The sequence below is a fragment of the Panthera pardus genome, unplaced genomic scaffold (assembly GCF_024362965.1).
Source record: "Panthera pardus isolate Hobbes unplaced genomic scaffold, ASM2436296v1 HiC_scaffold_17, whole genome shotgun sequence".
NCBI classification, from domain to species: domain Eukaryota; kingdom Metazoa; phylum Chordata; class Mammalia; order Carnivora; family Felidae; genus Panthera; species Panthera pardus.
Window position 1 is genome coordinate 97912500 of NW_026526732.1, and position 13627 is coordinate 97926126.

At 37.4% G+C, this 13627-nt stretch overlaps 1 long non-coding RNA gene across 1 annotated transcript in view; it reads left to right on the top strand.

The window, feature by feature from the left end:
- Positions 1 to 3126: 3126 nt before the first annotated feature.
- Positions 3127 to 13627, top strand: part of LOC109271824 (uncharacterized) — a 28520-nt gene continuing 18019 nt past the window's right edge. The window contains exon 1 of the long non-coding RNA XR_002082135.2: positions 3127 to 3234. This is a non-coding gene — a long non-coding RNA (uncharacterized LOC109271824). The remainder of the gene's footprint in view (positions 3235 to 13627) is intronic.

Genomic DNA, 13627 nt, shown 5'->3' on the forward strand with positions numbered 1-13627 from the left:
ACATTTTGCTGTCAAGTAGCATACTCTGTTACAGCAGGAAAAGGAGAATTTTTGACTACCAGAGTAGACTGTTTTTTTCCAGTTAAAAAAAATTTATCAATGTTTTTATTTATTTTTGAGAGACAGAGCATGAGGCATGAGTGGGGAAGGGGTAGAGAGAGAGGGAGACACAGAATCCAAAGCAGGCTCCAGGCCCTGAGCTGTCAGCACAGAGCCCAATGCAGGGCTCGAACCCACAAACCGCAAGATCATGACCTGAGCCGAAGTCAGATGCTTAACAGACTGAGCCATCCAGACACCCCATGTTTTTTTCCATTTTTAATTCTTATTCGTGCACTGTGATTTGTATAGGCATTAGATTCTCTTCATGGTTTTTGGCTGAATGAATTACTTAGTACTGAGCCATAAATGTCAACCGTGTATTTCTATGTTTACCTGTAGATAAACAGTTGAGCAGTATTGTTAGGATATTCGGCAGAATAATTTAAAAACTACATTTAAGACTTTTACTGCTGGGCCACCTGGGTGGCTCAGTCGATTGAGCATCCAAATTCACTCAGGTCATGATTTCATGGCTCCTCAGTTGGACCCCCACGTTGGGCTCTGTGCTGACAGCTCAGAGCCTGGATCATGCTTCAAATTCTGTATCTCCCTCTCTTTCTGCCCCACCCCATTTGCACTCTGTCTCTCAAAAATGAATAAATGTTAAAATTTTTTTCAAATAAAAAAAGACTTCTAGTGCTATTGTTCTATGGACTTTGATTTTGGAAAGTGCTCAAGAATGTTTAAATTTGTTCTCCACATCTCATTTGAGATTATAGCTTATTAAAAGTTTAAAATCTTTGAGAAAGTCATAAAATATATTAATAAGATTTATAAACTATTAATGTGGCTAGGAATAATTTTAATCTGTTAATGCCTGATATTATTTCTAATTTCTTCCTTCCCCCCTCCCATTCTCTCTTTCTGTTTGTCTCCCTTCCCTTGCCTTCCCTTGCCTTCCCTTGCCTTCCCTTGCCTTCCCTTGCCTTCCCTTGCCTTCCCTTGCCTTCTTCCTTCCTTCTCCTCCCTCCCTCCTCTTTCTCTTTTTCTTTCCAGAAAATATCAGCTGTCGAACAGATATTGGCCGGTCATTGGCTTCTGTCACTTAATAATTCCTTGCTCCAAAAGAAGTTAATTCTCTTATAGAAAAATCAGACTTCCTTGATTTGTTATAAATGAATAAATTTTCTGGAAAGTGATGGGTTCAGTGCATGTATTTTGAGCAGTCATCCATACTAAGTGATTAAAGATATTTTATATATCAAAAATCTATTTTTTACCAAAGATCTACAAAGATATTTTAAAATGAGAAGTATCTGATACTTAATATATCTTCACTGGGGGTCCTATTCATGAAAATAATTGACATACCTGATACAGTATTTCTGATGAATCAAGATTCTTTAAATGATGTTCAAAAAATAATGAAAGGACAAGTGTCCAAGATATAATGAACAAATTGCTCTTGTTTCTTTCTGGGATAAATCTTAGATCAGTTTTGCAGAGACTCATTGGGAGTTAGGAAGGAATCGTTTCTTCTTCAGACCAGGATGTGAGCATTCACAGAATAACTCACATGCATGAGATCTCTTTAAAACTTTCCTTTCCTTTAAAACTTTCCTGTATATAGGAATTAGTTCTACAGAACAGACTTCCTCAAAGTACTTGCCTTTAGCCCATACATGCCAAGGATGTTGTTACCACTGTTGATATGGTCGTAGGTAGTTGAAACAGAAAAGTTGGTTGACTGGACATTTTATTTTGTTCATATCACCAAAAGTCAGATGCTATGTTTTCTCATGGGAAACTTCTTTAAAAATATCTCTGCTCTGGGAATGGTTTTGGAATTCACACACCAAGGTTAATATAGAATGTCTTGGACAGTATTAGAGTTATTATTTTTTTAAAAAATTTTTAACATTTATTTATTATTGAGAGACAGAGAGAGACAGAGCATGAGCAGGGGAGAGGCAGAGAGAGGAGGAGACACTGAATCCAAAGCAGGTTCCAGGCTCCCAGCTGTCAGCACAGAGCCCAATGCGGGGCTCAAACCCACAAACCGCAAGATCATGACCTGAACCGAAGTTAGACACTCAACCAACTGAGCCACCCAGGCACCCCAGTATTATAATTATTTTAAACACATGACAGAAGTCATGCTGTGAGAATTCTGAAATGTGAAATAATTCTGTCTGCAATCATATCGTAGATAATAAAAATAGGTAATGTCCACTCCTTGTATCCAATCTTGATTTTTCACAAATCTAAAAATAGCAATTCTCTCTTGGGAAATAGAAATTCAGCATCAACATTTACTAAAATGAATGAGATTTGGGGCACCTGGGTGGCTCAGTCGGTTAAGCATCCAACTTCAGCTCAGGTCAAGATCTCATGGTTTATGGGTTTGAGGCCCGCATTGGGCTCTGTGCTGACAGCTCAGAGCCTGGAGCCTGCTTTAGATTCTGTGACTCCCTCTCTCTCTGCCCCTGCCCTGCTCATGCTCTCTCTCTCTCTCTCTCTCTCTCTCTCTCTCTCTCTCTCTCTCAAAAATAAATAAATTATAAAATAAATAAATAAAATGAATGAGATTTGATACAAGAAGCGTTCAATTTAAGCAAGTTAGGTGGAATTAGATGTCAGTGTAGAAAAATAAGTTCAATATTTTTCTTTTTATTTCTTTTTCACTACCCAACCCTCAACTATGTCAGAGTTAAAGGAAATGAATTAAACTTTTAACAGGTGTTTTGCAAATGCCAAGACATCAACAGAAGCCAGTATTCATTCTTTTAAAAAATAGCAAATTTGTTACTTATTTTCTGGTTTAACAGGAAGCATATATTTATCATATGGCAGACAACTAAAAAACCAAGAAAGGACAAAAATATCCCATTTAAACTACCAGTTAGAGGAAACTACTATTAACATAGTGATGTATCACTTTATAGACATTTGTGTGTATAAGCATATGAAAACATTGGTACTTTGCAGATATTTGTGTGTGCATGCTTTTGAGAGTGTTGCTATTTAAAAAATTGATTCATACTCTTTTTGTAATATTATTTTTTCATTTAATTCCAGGAGATAAGCTGTCTTTGCTTTATTCACTGATGTATCCTAGTGCCTGATACATAGTAACCATCAACAATTATTTATTGAACTCACTGGTACAGTATGACTTTTATTCGTGTATCAGTAAGTATTTTTTGAATATATTATACTTAATGGCTGTATGGCAGTGCATTATAGCTTAAATAGTAAACATACTACTGCTGGGAATTTAGATTTTTTTCCAATTTTTGATGCATAAAATTCCAGGACACCTTTTGTTCATTATTCCTTTTTCTGTACAACTTTGATTATTTGAAACAAATTTAAAGAACTAGATTTGAAATTCTCCATGTTAAAAAAGCTTCTATAAAAAATTGACTCCTACGCCTCCTTCATGGAAATAGTATTTTCTATTTCCTTTGATGGACCCTCCCTCTGATATTCTCATCCAGAAGGTATTAGAGGGATTGGCCCCATCTCTGAAGCCATTCTCTGGGCCACAGTGAATGGGCCATGACTCAGGAATGGATACATAATTTAATTCCAGCCATTGAGGTGAGAAATATTGACTATTGGGAAAATAATTTCTTGGCTCCTTTGTGGAAAGGAGAAAGAATACAGCTATGAGAATTATTGTGTATTGGGGTTAACTTTAGGGTAAACACTACTGAAGCAAAGACATGGCAGAAAGAATCTGGATTTTTGTGCACTGGGGCTAGTTCTCACTTGAATCTTGACCTAACTTGGAAATTTTTAGTACCTGAACTGAAAAATTTCCTCCTTTCTCACTATGAGGTAAGTTTGCTATTTGCTATAATATAAATATCCTGATACAATGATAACTCCTCACAGCATAAAAAGAGATAATTTTCCCAAAATCTACTCAGTATTGGTTGTCATTATATATTGGCTGATTTCATAGGAAGCACATTATATCTCACAATGTTTTGTGTTTTATACAACTCCTAGTGAAGTCGAATATTTTGCTTATGATCATTAGCACTATTTAATTCTTGTATGGTTCTAATTCCTTGTAAGGCATTCCAAACACTTAGGTTCCATGAGATACATCAATATCCTTTTGTTCATTTTAATCCTTTATTTTGGAATAATTTTAGATTTGCACAAAAATTGCAAAGATACTGCAGAGGGTTCCCGTATGCTCTTCAGTCTTCTTTCCCTGACATCAACATCTCACAAAATCATGCTGCATTTGTCAGAACTAAGAAATAAACATTGGTACAGTACTATTAACTAAATTACAGACTCTTTTTGGATTTCAACAGTTTTTCCATTAATGTTGTTTTTCTGTTCCACAATCCAATCAAAGTTACATTTAGAACATTTATCCTTGTTAGTGAATTTCTCTCTGAAGGTCTTCAAATTCTTGCAATAGAATTTCACTTGCCTAAGTCCATCGTGAACATACAAAGTGCTAAGTGATTTTTAACATTAAGCTAATTTGAGAAAGAACTTCCTATGATAATGCATTCATTACTTTTGTTTTTATTGTCTTGTCTGTAATAACACTCAGCGAGTATCTCGAATGATACAGAGAAGACTGACTCCGTGTTTGGCTAATAAATAGGCTGATTCTAAGTTGTGGGTACAAGATGAGTACCATAATTTCGGAGGTCCCCTCCAAATTTGCATTTGCTTTGGAATAAGAAGGGCTGAATTTCAAATACTAGAACATGTACCCGCTGTGTATGATTGTGGGCAACTTACTTAAATATCGACTTTGGGTTCCTTGTGTGTAAACTCTCACTGGATTAGGCATTCCAAACGTAACATGCTGAACTAGGAATATTCGATTCCTTCTCCCTTCACTTCCTTGTGCTCCCAGCTGTTGCCTCTTAGTGAACAGTATCACCTTCAATCCTCTGGAAGCCCTGTAGGTGTCATGCACTCATTCCTGTCTTCCTGATCCTCCACATGTGGCCCGTCACCGTGTCCACCCCCCACCCACAGCTGACTTTCCCAAGAGACCTCAAATTTATCAATTTCTTTGCTTCTACTATTAACATCCCAGTTCACGTGATTTTCACCTCTTATTTGGATTACTGCAACAGCTTCCTCATTATCCTTTCTGATTCTAATTTTACTCTTATAATCCATTCACCACATTGTACTCAGGTACTATTTAAAAACTGTAAATCACAGCTTGATTTTTTAACTTAAAATTTTTTACTTAAAAATTATTTTACTTAAAAATTTCCAATGGCTTCTCACCTCCCTTAGAATAAAATCTGATTTCCTTTTTGCTGTCTGAAAATCGCTGTGAGAGCTGAGTCCTGACTTCCTCCTAATAATCTCCCATTATTCTTCCCTTCACTCAGGAGGGAAGCTGCACTGGCTTTTGGTTTGTTTCTTGAACAAGCTTCACTTTGTGCAACCTTAGGGCCTCTTGTCCTTGCTATTTGCTCCCCTGGAATATGTTTCCCTTAGACTATTTCAAGGCTGGATTTTTTTCTTCTTATTATTACTGAAGATCACTTCCAGCTTAAAGAGGTCCTTCCTGTTTGAAATTTTTGTGGTGTATATTTTTACATTTATTTTCTCTTTGTCCGTCTTATGCCTTTAAAGTGTAAGCTCCCTGAGAGCAGGAAACGTGTCTGTATTTTGCTCTTTGGTGCTAGTATAGTGAGTGGGACCTAGCAAGCTCTCAACAAATGTTTGCTGACTGAAAAATGAAGGATAAAATGATGCCAGTTTAACATTCTGCTGAAGTTGGGAGGAGAAAAGGGAGAGAAAATACGACTTTAAAACGTGTATTTAACGGAGACTCTTGCCTACTAGATTTTTTTCATGACATATCTGGAATGACCTAAATTGCTACCTTATGGCTAATTAATGAGCTTCCCTTCTTGGAAAACACTCACATTTTCCAAATTTGTATCAGTTGTGAACAAACAAGGAATTGCTAAGTGATTCAGTTCCAGGAAACACTCTTTGTCAATCAGCAATTAGGGGGTTTGCACATGTAAGGAAAAAGTGTGTGCTTTTGAGGCTGTGGATTTGGTGGTCAGCTCAGGCATTTTGTTCCAAAAATATAAAAATATAAACAGAATGATGTGGTCCTTTCATTAGCACGTGTTCTTGATAGCAGCCATAATGGAATATGTGATTGCAGTGTTTCAGCTAAAATATACTTTTCATTTGGATGCTATTCCTTTCTGGGAAATCTTGTTTATGTTCTATGGATTGTTAACATTTTAATATTAAAACTGAATTCTAATCCCTACTATTTAATTGTTTACTTATATACTTTTAGATTTTAATTTTTTTTAACATTTATTGATTTTTTGAGACATAGAGTCAGAGTGTGAGCAAGGGAGGGGCAGAGAGAGTGGGAGACACAGAATCAGAAGCAGGCTCCAGGCTCCCAGCTGTGAGCACAGAGCTGGACGCGGGGCTCGAACCCATGAACCGTGAGATCATGACCTGAGCCAAAGTCGGACACTTAACCAACTGAGCCACCCAGGCGCCCCAACTTATATACTTTTAGATTTTAAAAGAGGCTTTCATGCTTGTTCCTGCAGCTGTTGTCTTCCTCCAAAATACCCCTGTACCCTACCCCCAATACATGTGTATAGGCATCTTTAATATATTTAATCTATTTTGGTTTCCATGAACACTGGTAGGTAATTAACAGTGTTTGATTTTTGAGAGGATGTTGGCCTGGAGACTTCTTCTGTATCCACTGACTATCAGGCCTTGTGCCATGCACTGACAATATTGGGTGAGAAAAAAATAGAAGCATTTTCTGCCCTCATGTAGCTTATAGATAATAGGAAGTAGGCATTTCTCACAGGAGCACATGAATATCCAACCACAGTGGAGGACATATGCTGTGAAGGAACAGTTCAAGCTGCTCTTAGTTCTGAGAGGCAGGGGCTGGCCAATGGTAGCAGATGTACTTGCGGAGGAAGTTGACATTTGTCTGAGACCCGTAAGTGCAGATGGGAGGTATTGAGTAGATGGGGTGTGGAATGGGGTAAGGTGGGCATCAAGGGCTGTGGGAGGTGTGGAGAAATTTCCAGGCCGAGACTAGTATGTGCAGTAGCTTTGAGGAGTGATGAAGGCACGAACTAGGATTCCAAAGTGAGCAGATAGGTTCAAGAGAGAAAGGAAGAGGAAGCTTCCTGTCAATAAGAACCTGAGAGGCTCAGAGAGATGGATGAGAGACATCACTGAGTGCTGGGCCTGAGGACATGGGGTGGACATGTGTGTGGATGTAGTAGGGAATTTTATTTGAGGTCAGCCTTGCCCTGATGTCCATTAGATATTCTATTAAAACTTTCATACACGGGGTCTAATCATGATAAAAACATCAGACAAACCCAAATTGAGTACATTCTAAAAATAACAAGTATTATTCATAACTGACCCATCACAACTGTGCCCATCACGTGTCATCGAAAACGAGGGAAGTCTGAGAAACTGACAGAGCCAGGAGGAGTCTGAGGGGATATGACAAATAAATGTAAAATGGTATCCTGGTGGGATTCTGGAACAGAAAAAGAACGTTAGGTACAAACTAAGGAAATGTGAATAAAGTATAGACTTTAGTTCATAATAATGTATCAGTACCAGTTCATTAATTATAACAAATGTATTTATATTAATGTGAAGATGTGAACAAACTAACATCTTTGCTACACATCTTGATTAACTCAACTAGAATTTCTTACTTTAAATTTTGTATTCTACTCATGGTAAGCCATTTTCAGTTCTCTCAAGTCGGGCTATCTCAGACATTTATTCTCCTCAGTTCTTCCCTCTACTAGAACATATTTCTGTCTTTTCTGGGCCATAGTAACTCCTACTCATCCTTCAAGGTTCAGCTTTTGTGTTGCTTCCTCCGGGAGGCCATCTGTGATTTCCTCAGACTGGAGTGGGCTCCCTATTCCCTCATAGCAACTTGTGCCTCATGGATTACATCACTCATCACATTATCGTGGGGCCAACAACTTACTGTCTGTAAGCTCCTTCAGCACAGGGGTTCATATTTATGTTTCTATACTCCATGTCCATCACGATGCTTACACCTACCTCAAGACACTCTAGAAGAGTTTGCTGAATGAACCCCTGAATAAAAGCTGCTAATTCTTTTAGGCTACCTTGAATCACAATGCTACAGAAATACCCAAGAATAACTTCTAAAAAAACATCTCTTGTTCATCTTGAGATGTTGTGATGAGGCAATTTTGGTTATAAAAATCAATAGCTCTGTGAGGTTATTGAATGGATCAGTTGATATCCTGGAGTTGGTATTACAATGGCTTTTAGTCTTCTTCTAAAATGAAATAAGCTGGAGAATAAACCACCCTCTTCCTCTCCCCCCGGATGGAAATTGAGAACAAGGGTATTTGGCAAAGTTTATTGTGGACTTGGATAATTATCTCCAAACTCCTTTTTTTTTTTTTTTGAAGGGATCCACCCTTGAGAAGTACAGTTACTGCTCTATTTAATGATGTGACTCACTATATCAGAGGAGGCAGAGGTACCACCCAAATTACAAAGCAGCCAGGAGGCAGTTGGGAAACTTTTGTGCTACTTTATGAATTCAAGCTATCTGACAAAAGTCTGATAATTTGTCTTTGCCCTGGAGAGAAGTGTCCTTTGTCCACCAGTCTGCCTGGGTCATAAGGGCCCTATGGGACTTGGGGCACCAGCTGGCTTTTGTCCCCAACTCACACAAGAGCCATGTTTAGGAAAGGAGGGCTGTGCTTCTCATCAACTATGTTGCTGAAGCCCCCTCCCCTTCCTTGAGTATTATACAGATAGAATGAATCCGGTTTATGGTACTGTGCTGGTAGGTTGAGAATGGGTAGGGAAAGTGGTTGGATATTGTGAATAGGAAATTGAGTGTTTCCAAAAATAGAATGGAGAGTCTCATGGGGGAATGGAGAGAGTCATAGGGGAGCCAAGAAAGAGTTATTTTGGAGAGTGCACAAAAAAGGAGACAGAGGGTAGGGCCTAATTTTTTAGAATTCTCTCCTTGGGCCATAAAAGTGAATGTAGTTTGCATTGTTTCTTCTGGAACCCACAAGAAGATAGCAGTGCTTACTTAGGGGACTTTGGAGTGTGGCAGGCTGTGAGCCGCTCAACTGACAATGGCTCATGGCTGGAGGTGGGTGTGAGAAAGAAGAGAGCAATGAGGAGCAGGGCAGGGGAGTTTGCAGTAGGTGCCCATGGAAGGTAACTCTGCAAAGAGGTGGGAATGATGTTTGCATTAAACAATAATGAATCTGTTAAAGTCCAACTTGGCATAAATCAATACTAAACCTTTGTCCTTTATCATTTTACATAAGAATAGAAATGAAAGCCAAGATGAACATGGCAAATGAAATTAAGAAACTTTGGGCAGCCTATATTCTTTTTTTGACTTCTATAAGGATTCTTATATTGGCTTTCAACTATGCATTACCAAATTCACATATCAACGTACTACTTACTACTTAGAATATGAAGTTGTCTAAATTGAGACTTCATTTCCTGGAATATACATTCCAGGAAAATGATCAACACTGATGAGTAAAAGCAGTACTTTAACATTAATCTTTGTAGAAGAGAACCTGCACCAATGGGCAGAAAATTGTCCATTTGTGTAGTGTTTGGCTTCTAATTGGCACCATTCAAAGATGGATCTTGCTAGTTGGGAGTCAAGAAGAAACAGGAAAAGACCAGAGGTAGAGGTCACGTTTGGGGTTTCAATGAGGTTAGTCTTCCAGAGGATATATTTTCAGATTTCTCTTATGAAGCTATAGCTTTTCTTAGAATTAACCTGTCCCATCCAGCCCCAAAGTAACTGCACTCTTTTTCTCCTTATCTTCTCCATGAAGTGTGAACATGTAGACACCATCTCTGTAGAGAGAGGTTCTCCTGACTTGGGCCCTGCATTCCGTATTCTTCTCCTGCCTGTGTGATCAGTCTTTCTTAGTCACCTTCTTTCCTCTTAGGCTAAAATGTTGTTGTTTCTCAAGGTGCTGACTTTGGCCTTATTCTCTTTGTACTCTATATACCATTCTTGGCCTCTTTGCTTAAATTCTCAGCTATCCATAGATGCCTCTAAATGCATGATCTAGTCTGAACCTGCCTCTTGAGAGCTCCACTGGAATTTCTGACTGCTTTTGAGATATTTACATATGAATACTACATAGGTCCTCAACACAACTCATTCTTCATAGAATTTATCATCCTTATACCACATCCTCAAATTATTCCCCTTCTTGAATTTCTAATTTCATTTGCTGATACTATTATTCAACTAGTCCCTAAGCCAACAAGGTAGAGACAGAACATTCATTCCCTTTCACCTTCTACATCTAATCTGTCACCAAATCACATTGATTCTACTTCCTGTATCTTTTCCTCTGTATTTTAAAAATTCTATAATTAATACATAATTATTATTAAACATGACGCAACTCGGAAGTATAAGGAGTAGAAAGATAAAATTCCCCTTCCATTTCTCTTGTCCATAAATCTGAGGCTGCACAATGAAACTCTGTCTACATTCTAAAGAAATAGCTTCCCATCAGCTAGCCTTTGGGTCTAAAGGTATCCACACTCACAGCACAATCTGCTCAGGTAAGATGTGCTCAGAGAAGCAGACCACACAGCCTCAGAATGTGGATTCCAGTTAATTCTGTGTCTGAGTTATCCAAAGCATGATGTAAAAGGGTGATCATAGACTTTAGGTGGCCATGTTGTGTTGACCACTGAAGGAAGAAGAGAGGGTATTCTAGCCTGATGGAGAGGGGGTGCAACTTGAGGAGGGCAAGTGGAGCCTGCAGAAGTGCAGGTCCTGAGACAGGGGAACCTCTTGCTTAAGGGAAGTACTAGTTCCTAGGGTAGTACCAGGTTTCATGTGAATTAATTCAGAAATTGGGCAAGGCTGAGACTACAGATCATTTAATTTCTTCATGAAATATTTGAATTGTTACTATTAACTGGATCCTATACATGTACTGAAGAAACAACTGGTTAACAAGACACAGTTCCTGCTTTCAGGGAGTTCTCATTCATAGAGGGTACCATCTATTTTCATGTAGGTCTTCTGCAGTGGGGCTGTGTAGGCAGAAACTTACATATTAATTAATATTTATAATTTAGTGGTGACTGTTTCTAGAAATATTCTAAATACATGCCATATTGCTAATATCAGAATAAAATTTTGTAATTATAGAGGTTAAAGTAAACTTATAATCTATTGTTATTCTTTTTTAATTTTTAAAAAATTTTTATTCATTTTTTGACAGAGACAGAGTGCATGGGCGAGGGGCAGAGAACAAGGGAAACACAGAACCTGAAGTAGGCTCCAGGCTCTGAGCTGTCAGCACAGAGCCCAACGTGGGGCTTGAACTCACTAACTGCATGATCATGACCTAAGCTGAGGTGGGCCACTTAACTAACTGAACTACCCAGGCACCCCTATTCTATTGTTATTCTTAGATAAATTTGACCTTCAAGTGAAACAGCTTTGGAGACCACTGAAGTCCATTATTTAGATTGTACTGCCCTCTGGTGGTTAAACTACAGTTTTATTTATTTATTTATTTATTTATTTATTTATTTATTTATTTATTTTTCAGTTTACCAGAGGTTCCCTGGAAAGACCCATGGGTCTTTTGTTTACCATGAGATTTTTGACATTCTTAATTTTCTCATTAAGACTTATTTATTTACTACTTGCTTATTTAAAGTTTTTATTTAAATTCCAGTTAGTTCACATACCAGGTAATATCAGTTTCAGGTGTACAATATAGTGATTCAATACGTCCACACAACCTGCAGTGTTCATCACAAGTGCCCTCCTTCATCCCCATCACCTATTTAGCCCATCCCCCCACCCACCTCCATTCTGGTAACCATCAGCTTTATTTTTCATTTCTTACTGTTTTCTTGAAAAGATTCTATTATTTTTGAAACTGTGTTAAAATTACACAAAATAACTACCTTGTGGAGAGTTTCAAACAATACTCTGAGAATCCCAGAACCGATTCCAATGAGATATTGGGAAAAAAGCCTGATTAAAGGAGTTTAAAATTTATCAGAAAAAAAATAACATTAAAGAATGGTGCAGAAACTGGAATAATCCACCTAAAAAGGGGAACTTCTTGATAAGATATAAACACAAAGAGTATTATAATACAAAAGGTATTAAAGAGATATTTTAATCTCCTTAAAGATACTTAACAATACTCCTTAAAGAAGTATACTGTACACCTGTATACTTCTAAGAAGGTGGTACCACCATTAAAATACATAAATGATATAGAGCCAAAAAAAAATCGAGAGATAATCATAATAATTTTTTTGTATTACAAATGTAGCATTTCAAGGCTATTGGTCTACATATCGAATGATATTAGAACAATTAGCTCATTGGAAAACCAAATTTAAATTTATACCTCACAGCTTAGATGCAAATACTTTCTTGACGTATTGAAATTAAAGTGGGAAAATGCAACTAGGAAAAGTACAGGCAGATAATTTCATGATCTTAGGTCGCTAACGGCCTCTGGTGTGACACCAAAGTCAGAAATCTAAAGAGAAATTTTTGTAGGTTTGGTTAGAGTAGATGACATTAACAAACAAACATAAAGATGGAAAAAAAAGGCAATATATGGTAGATAAAGGTACTATATAACAGTGTTATGTAAAGAACTTCTAATTTCATAAAACGTTGGAGAAGGAAACAAAGCCAACTCATAAGGAACAATTAAAGGTCAATGAACAAAAAAATGTCCTTTCTATTTTGTAATTAAAACAATACAAATGAAAAATAGCACTGGGAGATTATTTGTCACATACCAATATCCCAGTGATGAAGTATAAAATAATGTAAACTTTGTGGCAGATGGTAAGTCATTGTACATTACAATGTAAAACACGAACATACTTTAAACACAATTCTAATTATAGCAATTTTCTAAGAAGACAACATTACTGAGCAAAAATATATACTTTGGTGGTATTTATAAAATTGACCAATTTGTGTTTTTCTTTTCTTTTTTTTTAGGTTTTCATGCATTAATCTGAATTCCTTTATTAATTCAACTAATCTTTACTGAGTGTCTACTATTTATCAAGAATTGTGATAAATGCTAGGGATACAATGCACAAGACAGACACAGCCTCTGCATTTGGAGGGTTTTTCTTTATCACTTTAAAAATTACAATAGGGAGGCACCTGGATGGCTGAGTCAGTTAAGTGTTTTGACTCTTGATTTTAGCTCAGGTTATGATCTCACTGTTGTAGGATTGAGACCCATGTTCTGCTTTGAGAGCACAGAGCCTGTTTGGGATTCTCTCTCTCCCTGTCTCTCTTCCCTTCCCCTACTTTCTCTCTCTCTCTCTCTCCCTCCCTCTCTCTCTCTCTCTAAGTAAATAAATGTTTTAAAAAATTAGAATAGGAGAACCACAAATGTCTCAGTCAGTACAGCATGTGACTCTTAATCTTGGTGTTGTGAGCTCAAGCCCCACATTGGGAGCACACATTACTTAAATAAATAAAACTTAAAAAAAT